This window comes from Triticum dicoccoides, chromosome 3B, assembly GCF_002162155.2.
Source record: "Triticum dicoccoides isolate Atlit2015 ecotype Zavitan chromosome 3B, WEW_v2.0, whole genome shotgun sequence".
Classification (NCBI taxonomy): domain Eukaryota; kingdom Viridiplantae; phylum Streptophyta; class Magnoliopsida; order Poales; family Poaceae; genus Triticum; species Triticum dicoccoides.
This window is the reverse complement of record NC_041385.1, coordinates 523513823-523527782: the sequence shown is the minus strand read 5'-3', so window position 1 is coordinate 523527782 and position 13960 is coordinate 523513823. Positions and strand designations below refer to the sequence as shown.

The following is a 13960-nucleotide window of genomic DNA, read 5'->3' as shown; positions in this document are numbered from 1 at the left end:
CCCCATTGATCCAAGATTCATAGCTCGGGACCCCCTACCCAAGATCCGCCGATTTTGACGCCGACAGGGGGCGAGCATCAACTTTCTCCAACAATGAATCCTCATGAATGACTTATATTTGTTCTTGTTGTACAAAGCCTCTGAGGCCGAGCTAGCAAAGCAACAAAATCATATGACCAAAACATTGCAACATAGAGCAGAACAATCACATTACCAACAGATAGAGCAACATTAAGCAAAACTTACGAGCTCACGGAGTCCTACACCACTTGGCCACCGCTTTTGCATTTGTACATATGCCCTGCAAAACTTGTTGATGGTCTCTTGAATGACGTGCCATCTATGACTTAGTATTTCACTCATTTTGATCATCGATTTTTTTCTTTGTTATATGGATCATAGTGCAAAGCGAAGACCATCCTTGCTGCACTCGTCGCAGCCGCCACGCAGATCCAGGCCACGAAGCCCCGTATCTTCACATTACTCCTTCCTAAATAGCTTGTACTGATAGATGCATCCGTATTTAGACAAATTTAAGATAATTTTTTTTGGATAGAGGGAGTACAAAAGACATATAGCTTGTGTGTTCTTGAAAAAAAGGGACACCATTAGCTGATTGCTACTTCATTTTGTGCATACTGATTAAGTGGTGTTGCTCACTTTGAAAATTCCACTCCAGAGTACACATGTTGGACAAGGTGAACACGATTACACGAAGAAGGCTAAAAAGGCATAGTCAACGATTCAATCGAGCATCGAAATCTTCAGATTATCCAGGAAGTCAACAAATGCTGCCGCCGAAGATCCACCGCTTTCCAGCGCATTGGCAGCAATCTCTTGCGCCATCGTCATCCGCTCCCTGATCTCCTCCCCTTGCTCGGACTCCATGATCAGTTTCACCTTCCCCTCTACCTCATCCGCTTTAACTATCCCCTCGTCGTAGCCGCTCATGGCCACCCCGAGTTTCATCTCCTCCACGACGAGCACCTTGTTCATCCTCTGCTCTGCGTACATCGGCCAGCACAGCATCGGCACCCCGGCTACAACAGCCTCTAGCGTAGAGTTCCATCCGCAATGCGTCACGAACGCGCCGGTCGCCGGGTGCCGGAGCACCTCCACTTGCGGCGCCCAGGAAGAAACCACCATCCCGCGTCCCCTCGTCCTGTTCAAGAATCCCTCCGGCAGCAGCGGCTCCACCGCCGCCTCGGCCCGCCTCTCGAACCGCTTCGTCGCGTCGGCGTCCGGTGCAACGGGTGCTCGCACGGCCCATAAGAACGCGTGCCCGCTCTTCTCCAGTCCCACGGCGATCTCCTTTAACTGCTCTGCGGGCACCGAGCTCGCGCTCCCGAAGCAGAGGAATACCACGCTCCGCGCTGGCTGCTTGTCTAGCCATCTTAGGCATTCGTGCTTCACGGTGCTTCCCCTCTCCTCGCCGACCGATGGACCGACGCAGTACAATGCCGGTACTGACTCGCCGGGACGGGGAGTCCCGTCTTTTATCGCCTTAACGGCGCGGGACTCCAACCACTCGAACGTGTTAGACAGAATGCCCTTAGATCTTGGCAGCTGCTCCATAAGGCTAAGGATTGCCTTGTACTGGCTGTCGCCGCGGTCGAGCAGCACTTCCGGCAAGTCGGACGCCGGAATTGGGTGGACTCCGGGGAAGTGCAGCAGGTTGCGCCCCATGTCCCGGAAGGAGAGAGTGGAGCGCATGACGGGGATGTGCAGGTAGGCAGCAAGGACCGACGCAGCGGAGGTGAAGAAAAGGTAGGCCGGGACGCGGAGCTCTGCGGCGGCATCAAACCCGTAGGCGCAGAAGAAGTCGGTGATTAGAGCCTTGATGGAGGGGAGGGACCTCAGGAAGGCGAGGAGGGCAGAGTTGGTGGCGCGGAGGTCGGCGACAAGGGCGATGAATGGATCGGCATCGGGGTCAGCCGTCTGGGCGGAACGGGTCGCTGACGGCGGGAGTAGGTGGAAGGAGACGGAAGGATAGGATGCGGCGAGGCCGGCAATGGTCTCAGAGGACTTGCCTGTAGACGGGACGTCGGCGACGGCGACGTGACAGGAACGCCATGTGCGGCGAGATGGTGGGCGAACTGTGTCATGGGGTGGAGGTGGCCCCTGACCATCCATGTGTAAAGCACGACGGTGCTCTGCATATTTGCTTCTGTGTTTCAGTGGCAGTGTTCTGAACTCTGAAGGAGGGAAGCTGGCAATCGATCGGTTGTGTTATACATGTACTGGCGATGTTTCGTAGCCGCCTGCGACTACCAGCTGTAAAGTTAGGCATATTTGAGTCTGCGCCTCTGCGGTCATGGTAGGTTGGGAACCAGATCCTCTAACTTGCACAAGGCAAGTTAGAGAGCTACAGCATCATCTTGTGTAAAATGGTGAAAGGAAGTCAGAGAACGAGCACGGTTTAAAAACTACTGTTGTTCGCGTATTACTGTAGGTAATCACTGTTCTTAAATCATTGTGTTAGGCTGCAAATTACAGGAATCTAGTGAAGGAAAGTCAGGCTACCGTAGCTTATCTGACTTCCCATCCTATGTTAGAGGATCTGGATCCGATAGGTTGATACGTTGTTTGATTTAGTTTGGTCTCGCATGCAACTATTAATGCCGGCAATGGTTTCAGCTGAAAAGTTAGCATATTTATATTTATACCTTATTTTAAAGGGAAGTCTGTGGTCGTGATGATAGATTGGTACGTTTTTGGGTTTTTTTTTGAGAATTATTTGCATTCAAATCACGAAACAAAACAAAATAGTTGACCCATACAAGCACACTAAAACGCAAACACAAAGGACCATAAACACCTAGAGTACCCTAAGACAACCATAACATAAGAAGATCTCTCGAGCTCCGTGTCATCATCCCTGAATCTTGAGAGAAGACCCCTGCAGCAGAACGATCTGCAACCAGGCGCAAGCAGGTTATCATCTTCAACCACGGAACAATTGCCGCCACGCTGCTTCCTCCTTTCTTGACACCAGCGCTGAGAGGGCATGGACATCAATCCAACACACCTGCAACAGACGTCGCTATCTTTGGCTTTGAGTACCGCGAAAAATGTCCCTTCCGGAAGGAAGAGAACTCGAGTCATCCGACCGGTCTAGCACCGCGGCCGGGCCATTCGCCCGGGCAAAACAGAATCTCCCTCCAGCTCCAGCGCAGAGGAAGGAGAAGAACAGCAACAACAAATCATACCGACAAGGAAGAAGAAGGGTCTTCGTCTCCCTGCATCCATCGCCCATCTGAGGACCCAAACGGCAAGTGCCAATGGACCTCCAGTCACCATAGCCCGCGACCTCGACGAGATCCGGGGATCCCCCACCCCGCTGGCTCCTAGATGAAGGCTGAGGGAGTTCTGGATAAGGGGCTATCCGGACAGCCGGACTATATACTTTGGCCGAACTGTTGGACTATGAAGATACAAGACAGAAGACTTCGTCCCGTGTCCGGATGGGACTCTCCTTGGCGTGGAGGGCAAGCTTGGCGATTCGGATGTAGATCTCCTTCTCTGTAAACCGACTCTGTGTAACCCTAGCCCCCTTTGGTGTCTATATAAACCGGAGGGTTTAGTCCGTAGGAATCATCATCATCAACAACAATCATACCATAGGCTAGCTTCTAGGGTTTAGCCTCTCTGATCTCGTGGTAGATCAACTCTTGTAATACTTATATCATCAAGATCAATCAAGCAGGAAGTAGGGTATTACCTCCATCGAGATGGCCCGAACCTGGGTAAAACATCGTGTCCCCAGTCTCCTGTTACCATTAGCCTTAGACGTACAGTTCAGGACCCCCTACCCGAGATCCGCCAGTTTTGACACCGACATTGGTGCTTTCATTGAGAGTTCCACTGTGTCATCACAATAAGGCCTGATGGCTCGTCTCGTTGTCAAAGACAACATCACCTCCAAGGGAGCCCTGGCTTTAGGCCAAACTCTCCGGCTCGGCGGCTTCGTCATGATCGCCCGATCGGCTGTTGCACCGACAATGACTTCACAGGTCATTAAAAATAGCCTCCACGTTGATTCGGAATCTGCCGAACAGATGGACCCAGTAGAGCTCTTCTCCCTCAATGAGCTCTTGGATCGCATCGCCGCCCTGGGCGTTGATACGTCTCCAACGTATCTATAATTTCTGATTATTCCATGCTATATTATTATCTGTTTTGAATGATTATGGGCTTTATTATACACTTTTATATTACTTTTGGGACTAACCTATTAACCGGAGGCCCAGCCCATATTGTTGTTTTATTGTATGTTTCAGTATTTCGAAGAAAAGGAATATCAAACGGAGTCCAAATGGAATGAAACCTTCGCCAGCGTTATTTTTGGGAAGAATATCACCCAGGAGACTTGGAGTTCACGTCAGAAGAGCCTCGAGGAGGCCACGAGATAGGAGGGCGCGCCCCCCTTACAGGGTGGCGCCCCCCTATCTCGTGGGCCTCTCGAGCACCCCCCGACCAACTTCTTTCGCCTATATAGTCTCGCGTACCCTAAAAACATCCACGGAGAAGATAGATCGGGAGTTCCGCTGCCGCAAGCCTCTGTAGCCACCAAAAACCTCTCGGGAGCCCTTCCCGGCACCCTGCCGGAGGGGGGATCCTTCACCGGTGGCCATCTTCATCATCCCGGCGCTCTCCATGACGAGAAGGGAATAGTTCACCATCGGGGCTGAGGGTATGTACCAGTAGCTATATGTTTGATCTCTCTCTCTCTCTCGTGTTCTCTCTCGTGTTCCCTCTATGGCACGATCTTGATGTATCCCGAGCTTTGCTATTGTAGTTGGATCTTATGGTGTTTCTCCTCCTCTACTCTCTTGTGATGAATTGAGTTTTCCCTTTGAAGTTATCTTATCGGATTGAGTCTTTTATGAGAACACTTGATGTATGTCTTGCCGTGCTTATCTGTGGTGACAATGGGATATCATGTGCCTCTTGATGTATGTTTTGGTGACCAACTAGCGGGTTCCGCCCATGAACATATGCATAGGGGTTGGCACACGTTCTTGACTCTCCGGTAGAAACTTTGGGACACTCTTTGAAGTACTTTGTGTTGGTTGAATAGATGAATCTGAGATTGTGTAATGCATATCGTATAATCATGCCCACGGATACTTGAGGTGACAATGGAGTATCTAGGTGACATTAGGGTTTTGGTTGATTTGTGTCTTAAGGTGTTATTCTAGTACGAACTCTTTAATAGATCGATCTGAAAGAATAACTTTGAGGTGGTTTCGTACCCTACCATAATCTCTTCGTTCGTTCTCCGCTATTAGTGTCTTTGGAGTGACTCTTTGTTGCATGTTGAGGGATTGTTATATGATCTATCTATGTTATTATTGTTGAGAGAACTTGCACTAGTGAAAGTATGAACCCTAGGCCTTGTTTCCTATCATTGCAATACCGTTTACGCTCACTTTTACCACTTGTTACCTTGCTGTTTTTATAATTTCAGATTATAAATACCTTTATCTACTATCTATTTTGCACTTGTATCACCATCTCTTCGCCGAACTAGTGCACCTATACAATTTACCATTGTATTGGGAGTGTTGGGGACACAAGAGACTCTTTGTTATTTGGTTGCAGGGTTGTTTGAGAGAGACCATATTTATCCTATACCTCCTATGGATTGATAAACCTTAGGTCATCCACTTGAGGGAAACTTGCTACTGTCCTACAAACCTGTGCACTTGCAGGCCCAACAACGTCTACAAGAAGAAGGTTGTGTAGTAGACATCAAGCTCTTTTCTGGCGCCGTTGCCGGGGAGGCTAGGTAAACGGCACCCACACCCCGTCAACTAAGCTCTTTTCTGGCGCCGTTGCTGGGGAGGTGAGTGCTTGAAGGTATATCTTTAGATCTTGCAATCGAATCTTTTTGTTTCTTGTTTTATCACTACTACTAGTTTAGTTTATAAAAGAAAACTACAAAGAAATGGAGTTAAGTTTGTCTCATAAGCTTCGTCTTTTTAGTATCTTTCGTGAGTTTGATGGAAAGGAAAATCGTGCTCAAGTGCTAGAAGAAGAATGCATTAGAATGTTTGGTACTATATCTTTGAATGATGAGCATGATTGCAATGTTGTTAGTATGAATTCCTTGAATATCCATGATGCTAATGATATGTGAAGCCACAAGCTTGGGGAAGCTATGTTTGATGAATATGATATTTTTTGTCCCCCAAGTTTTGATGAGAATATTTATTATGATGAAAGCATGCCTCCTATTTATGATGATTATATTGATGAAAGTGGGTTTGGAAGAGTGTCAACTTTAGGAAGTAGTGATCCCACTATTTTGGAGGATGTTGAATCTTATTGTGATGAACATGAAAGTGGATTTGGAAGAGTGTCAACTTTATTTAGTGATGATTCCACTATTTCGGAAGAGGTTCCAATTGATTATGAGAAAAAAGTTGCTATCTATGATGATTATCATGATGACTTGTATGCTATTAAGAGTAATGGTAACCATGAAACTTGTCATCATGATTTTAGTTTTCAATTTGATTATGCCTCACATGATAATTATTTTGTTGAGTTTGCTCCCACTACTATTCATGAGAAGAAATTTGCTTATGTGGAGAGTAGTAGATTTTCTATGCTTGTAGATCATGAAAAGAATGTTTTAGGTGCTGGTTATATTGTTGAATTCATTCATGATGCTACTGAAAACTATTATGAGAGAGGAACATATGCTTGTAGGAGTTGCAATAATGTCATGTTTCCTCTCTATGTGTTGAAATTTTTGAAGTTATGCTTGTTTTGCCATCCTATGCTAGTTGATTATTGTTCCCATAAGTTGTTTGCTCAAAAAATACCTATGCATAGGAAGAGGGATAGGCTTAAATGTGCTAGTCATATGCTTCATGATGCTCTCTTTATGTTTCAATTCTTATTTTTTATGTGAGCATCATTGCTATCATCATGCCTAGCTAGAAAGGCATTAAGGAAAAGAGCTTGTTGGGAGATAACCCAATATTTACCCTTACTGTTTTTGTGTGTCCACATGATTTTGCTACTGTAGTAATCATGTTTTATAGCTTTTGTTTCAATAAAGTGCCAAGTAGAACCTTTGGGAAGACTCGGGTGAAGTTTATGTGATCTTGCTGTGAAAAACAGAAACTTTAGGGCTCACGAGATTAGCTGTCATGTTTTACTGGAGAGTCATTTTAGGTTGATTCTTTTTGAAGATGATTAATAGACAAATTTATAAGGTCCAGCAATTTATTTCATTATTGTTGGGGTTCCATAAGTATACGTTTGATATAGATTACTATAGGCTGTTCTGTTTTTGACAGATTCTGTTTCCATTGTGTTGTTTGCTTATTTTGATGCATCTATGAGTAGTATCGGAGGGTATGAACCATAGATAAGTTAGAATACAGTATATACTACACCAATATGAATTTAGAATGAGTTCATTACAGTACCTAAGTGGTGGTTTTATTTTCTTATACTAACGGAGCTTACGAGTTTTGTGTTGAGTTTTGTGTGGTTGAAGTTTTCAAGTTTTGGGTGAAGTTTCGATGGACTAGGAATAAGGAGTGGAAAGAGTCTAAGCTTGGGGATGCCAAAGGCACCCCAAGGTAATATTCAAGGAAAACCAAGAGCCTAAGCTTGGGGATGCCCCGGAAGGCATCCCCTCTTTCGTCTTCGTTCATCGGTAACTTTACTTGTAGCTATATTTTTATTCGCCACATGATATGTGTTTTGCTTGGAGCGTCATTTTATCTTGTTAGTATTTGCTTTATGTTAGTTAGATTAATGTTTTGCATCTTTACTTTCAATAAAAAAGTCAAGGATAGCCTTTGCCATGCTTATTTTGCTAGTATACATGTTGCTGTTTGAAAACAGAAAGTTTACCGCTGTTGCAAAAATTCCCTAGAAAAGTAAGAGAATGGTACAACGTTGAATCTTTTTGAATATTGAGATATGATAAATTTATTACAGTGGGAATTTAAGTTCATTATTTTTGGAGTCAGGCAAATATTGATACTCTTGCATTCTTTACAGACTGTACTGTTTTGGCAGATTGCTGTTATAGTTGCATTGTTTGCGTATGTTTGCTTGTTTAATGATTCTATTTGAGGATAGGAGTATTAAATATGCAGAGAAATTTAGTATTCAATGTTGAATAATAATGTTAGTAATATGTTACAGTAGAAAATGATAAGGTTTTGCATTGATTTATACTAACCTATCTCACGAGTTCTTGTTGAGTTTGGTGTGGATGAAGCTTTTCATAAATAGAGAAACCATGATATGAGAGGAATTAAGGAGACACAAAAGCTCAAGCTTGGGGATGCCCAAGGAACCCCAAGATAATATTTCAAGAAGTCTCAAGAATCTAAGCTTGGGGATGCCCCGGTAGGCATCCCACCTTTCTTCTTCAACAACTATCGGTTAGTATCGGTTGAGCCTAAGTTTTTGCTTCTTCACATGAGTTGTGCTATCCTTGCATTGTCATTTTATTTTGTTTTGCTTGCTGCTTGAATACAATACCAATATCTCAAATTCTTTAATGAGAGAGAGTCTTCACATAGTTGCACAATTATTTGACTACTCATTGATCTTCACTTATATCTTGTCAGAGTAGTTTGCCATTTGCTCTAGTACTTCACTTATATCTTTTAGAGCACGGCGATGGTTATATTTTGAAGAAATTGCTAGTCTCTCATGCTTCACTTATATTATTTTGAGAGTCTTAAACAGCATGGTAATTCGAATAAAAACTATCATAGGAAGTGAATTGGATGCTATGGTCAATATGTTGCTTGATAATTGTTTTGAGATATAAAGGTAGTAATGTTAGAGTCATGCTAGTGGGTAATTATGAAATTGAGAAATACTTTTGTTAAAGTTGGCAAGTCCTGTAGCATGCACGTATTGTAAAAATTGTGTGACAAATTTGTTGCATGAGGTGCTCTTTTGATTTTCTTCCTTATGAGTGGCAGTCGGGGACGAGCGATGGTCTTTTCCTACCAATCTATCCCTCTTGGGGCATGCGTAGTAGTACTTTGCTTCAAGGACTAAGTAGACTTTTGCAATAAGTATATGAGTTCTTTATGACTAATGTGAGTCCATGGGTATACGCACACTCATCCTTCCACTTTGCTAGCCTATCTTATTATTGCTCAACTTTCGCCGGTATTGAACCCATTATTTACCTTCCTCAAAACAGCCACCATACCTACCTATTATGGCATTTCCATAGCCATTTAGAGATATATTGCCATGAAACTTTCCACCGTTCCGTTATTATGACACGCATCATCATTGTCATATTGCTCTTTGCATGATCAGGTACTTGACATCGTATTTGTGGCAAGGCCACCTTCATAACTTTCATACATGTCGCTCTTGATTCATTGCATATCCCGGTACACCGCCGGAGGCATTCATATAGAGTCATATCTTGTTCTAGCTTTGAGTTGTAAATCCATATAAGTGTGATGATCTTCATTATTAGTGCATTGTCCCAGTGAGGAAAGAATGATGAAGACTATGATTCCCCCACAAGTCGGGATGAGACTTCGGACTTTATAAAAATAAAAGAGGCCAAAGAAGCCCACCAAAAAGAAAGAAAAAAAGAAAGAAAGAAAAAGAAAGAAAGAAAAGAAAAAAATGAGAGAAAAAGAGAGAACGGACAATTGCTACTATCTCCTTTTCCACACTTGTGCTTCAAAATAGCACCATGATCTTCATGATAGAGAGTCTCATATGTTGTCACTTTCATATACTAGTGGGAATTTTTCATTATAGAACTTGGCTTGTATATTCCAATGATGGGCTTCCTCAAAGTGCCCTAGGTCTTCATAAGCAAGCAAGTTGGATGCACACCCACTTAGTCTCTTTTGTTAAGCTTTCATATATTTATAGCTCTAGTGCATCTGTTGCATTGCAATCCCTACTCACTCACATTGATATCTATTGATGGGCATCTCCATAGCCCGTCGATACGCCTAGCTGATGTGAGATTATCTTCTCCCTTTTTGTCCTTACAACCACCACCGTTTACCACCATAGTGCTATGTCCATGGCTTGCGCTCATGTATTGCGTAAGAGTTGAAAAAGCTAAAGCGCATTAAAAAGTATGAAAACATTGCTCGGCTCGTCATCGGGGTTGTACATGATGGGAGTATTTTGTGTAATGAAAATGAAGCATGGCCTAACTATATGATTTTGTAGGGATAAGTTTTCTTTGGCTATGCTATTTTGATAGGACATGATTATTTGTTAGTATGCTTTGAAGCATTATTGTTTTTATGTTTTGTAAGATTTTATCTTGAATCATTTGGATCTGAACATTCATGCCACATTAAAGAAAAATACAACGAGAATCATGCTAGGTAGCATTCCACATCAAAAAATCTGTTTTTATCATTTACCTACTCGAGGACGAGCAGGAATTAAGCTTGGGGATGCTTGATACGTCTCCAACGTATCTATAATTTTTTATTGTTCCATGCTATATTATTATCTATTTTGAATGATTATGAGCTTTATTATACACTTGTATATTACTTTTGGGACTAACCTATTAACCGGAGGCCCAGCCCATATTGCTGTTTTATTGCCTGTTTCAGTATTTCGAAGAAAAGGAATATCAAACGGAGTCCAAACGGAATGAAACCTTCGGCGGCGTTATTTTTGGGAAGAATATCACCCAAGAGACTTGGAGTTCATGTCAGAAGAGCCTCGAGGAGGCCACGAGATAGGAGGGCACGCCCCCCTTACAGGGTGGCGCCCCCCTGTCTTGTGGGCCCCTCGAGCACCCCCCCGACCGACTTCTTTTGCCTATATAGTCCCACGTACCCTAAAAACATCCACGGAGAAGATAGATCGGGAGTTCCGCCGCCGCAAGCCTCTGTAGCCACCAAAAACCTCTCGGGAGCCCTTCCCGGCACCCTGCCGGAGGGGGATCCTTCACCGGTGGCCATCTTCATCATCCCGGCGCTCTCAATGACGAGGAGGGAGTAGTTCACCCTCGGGGCTGGGGGTATGTACCAGTAGCTATGTGTTTGATCTCTCTCTCTCTCTCGTGTTCTCTCTCGTGTTCCCTCTATGGCACGATCTTGATGTATCCCGAGCTTTGCTATTGTAGTTGGATCTTATGATGTTTCTCCCCCTCTACTCTCTTGTGACGAATTGAGTTTCCCTTTGAAGTTATCTTATCGGATTGAGTCTTTTATGAGAATACTTGATGTATGTCTTGCCAATGGGATATCATGTGCCTCTTGATGTATGTTTTGGTGACCAACTTGCGGGTTCCGCCCATGAACCTATGCATAGGGGTTGGCACACGTTCTTGACTCTCCGGTAGAAACTTTGGGACACTATTTGAAGTACTTTGTGTTGGTTGAATAGATGAATCTGAGATTGTGTGATGCATATCGTATAATCATGCCCACGGATACTTGAGCTGACAATGGAGTATCTAGGTGAAATTAGGGTTTTGGTTGATTTGTGTCTTAAGGTGTTATTCTAGTACGGACTCTTTAATAGATCAATCCGAAAGAATAACTTTGAGGTGGTTTCGTACCCTACCATAATCTCTTCGTTCGTTCTCCGCTATTAGTGTCTTTGGAGTGACTCTTTGTTGCATGTTGAGGGATTGTTATATGATCTATCTATGTTATTATTGTTGAGAGAACTTGCACTAGTGAAAGTATGAACCCTAGGTCTTGTTTCCTATCATTGCAATACCGTTTACGCTCACTTTTACCACTTGTTACCTTGCTGTTTTTATAATTTCAGATTATAAATACCTTTATCTACTATCTATTTTTCACTTGTATCACCATCTCTTCGCCGAACTAGTGCACCTATACAATTTACCATTGTATTGAGTGTGTTGGGGACACAAGAGACTCTTTGTTATTTGGTGGCAGGGTTGTTTGAGAGAGACCATCTTCATCCTACGCCTCCTACAGATTGATAAACCTTAGGTCATCCACTTGAGGGAAATTTGCTACTGTCCTACAAACGTGTGCACTTGCAGGCCCAACAACGTCTACAAGAAGAAGGTTGTGTACTAGATATCAAGCGTCGCTACGGACTATGACCGGATTGAGCTTAAACCTGATCAAAGGGAGATTCGCTCTCCACCGGTCACCCACAAGATAGCGGTAGTGGAAGAGCATCACCCTAATTCTCCCTCCACTTTGAGGATGAACTATGTCTGGATTTTCGAGCTCTCCAAGTCGGACACCCGCTTACGGGAGGACATGACCCTAGTCCCGGACTCAGGATCGGGGGGCGGGCCGAAGAAATCGGGCAACTTCGCAGAACCCGAGCCGCTAAGCTCGGAAGCTTCTTTGCCCCTGGGTCCAAGATCGGGTCAGGATTCGGATTCAAATTCGCCCACCCACCCAGATTTATCCAATCTTTCCCATATAAGACAAGAGCCCCAAGAAGCAGTACATCATTACTGGGCCAGATTCCTCCTTGTGATAAACAAGGTCAAGGACTGTCGCGAGGTAGACGCAATCTCCCTCTTTTGCAAGCATTGCACGGACAAAGGGATTCTCAACGCTATAAGTCGCCGTGAAATAGTACACTTCGCTGACCTAGCGGCCATAGTGCAAAAGTACTGCGCGATGGAGAGCGCCTGGAAAACCCAAACAAGTTTTTGGGACAATCCGGCTCTAGCCAAATCCCCTGTCCGAACTAAAAGGGTAAACTCTCGTAAGTCACCCAATTCAAGTACCAAAAAAATAAAGCCCGCCGCAAGGCGTGGAACCGTATTGGAAGAATGGCTAAACGGGTCGTGCAAGATTCATAGAACATCGGATACTACGCCAACGCATAGCCTTAGAGCATGTTGGATACTCCGGCAGGTAGCAAAAAGCTGCGAGGATCTCCTCATAAAACATCCCGCCGGAGACACAATATGGTATTTACAGTCTTCGAGACTTTCGCCTCAAATAATAGGCGCAAGCGAGCTCAGCGCAGCCTCGCAGAAGTTTGCCATGTGGCAACAATAAACCCATGGAACAACACGGCTATAACCTACAATGCCAGTGACGAACCCCAATTCCGGACAGTCCGAGCACCAGCCGCTTTGGTCCTTAGCCCAATCGTGGATGGCTTCAGGATTACTAAAGTGCTCATGGACGGCGGAAGCGGACTAAACCTCATCTATGAGGAAACCCTCAACAAGATGGAAATCGACAAGAGCCCCATTGAACGAAGCCTTATGACCTTCAGGGGAATTATCCCTAGTCGAGAGGCACAATGCATGGGAAAAATCACACTGGATGTGGTATTCGGCACGCCGGAGAATTATAGGTCCGAAGAAATTACATTCCAAGTATCCCCATTCAGCAGCGGATACCACGCCCTCTTGGGGTGAGACGCATTCGCGAGTTTTCAGGCTATACCCCATTACGGGTACATGAAGCTCAAAATGCCCAGGCCCAACGGAATCATCTCTATAGCTAGTGATCCGGACGTCGCACTCCGCGCTGAAAATAAAACTGCCGCCCTCGCCCTGGAGGCATTATCAGAAGCCCACGTGGCCGAAGAACTGACAACACTGCAAGCAACGGTGGACAGAGACTACGTGATACTCGACAAGCGACCTAAATCCACCTCCTTCAAGCTAGCGGACGAGATAGTCAAATTCCAGGTCCACCCAACAGACCCTTCGAAGACAGCTTCCATAGGGACACAGCTGAACCCCACAATAGACACCGCACTGCGAGACTTCCTGCGTGAAAATTGGGATATTTTCGCCTGGCACCCTTCAGACATGCCGGGCATCCCACGCAGACTGGCCGAACACAACCTCAATATACTGAAAGGATACAAGCGAGTCAAGCAGACTCTTAGACGCTTCTTAGAGCCTAAGCGGCAAGCCATGGAGAAGAACTAGCCAAGCTACTTGAGGCCAGATTCATCAGAGACATCAAACATCCGGATTGGCTAGCAAACCTAGTAATGG

At 44.7% G+C, this 13960-nt stretch overlaps 1 pseudogene; it reads right to left on the bottom strand.

Moving 5' to 3' along the window:
- Positions 1-636: 636 nt before the first annotated feature.
- LOC119276876 lies at positions 637-2288 on the bottom strand (annotated as a pseudogene).
- Between the last annotated feature and the right edge of the window lie 11672 nt (positions 2289-13960).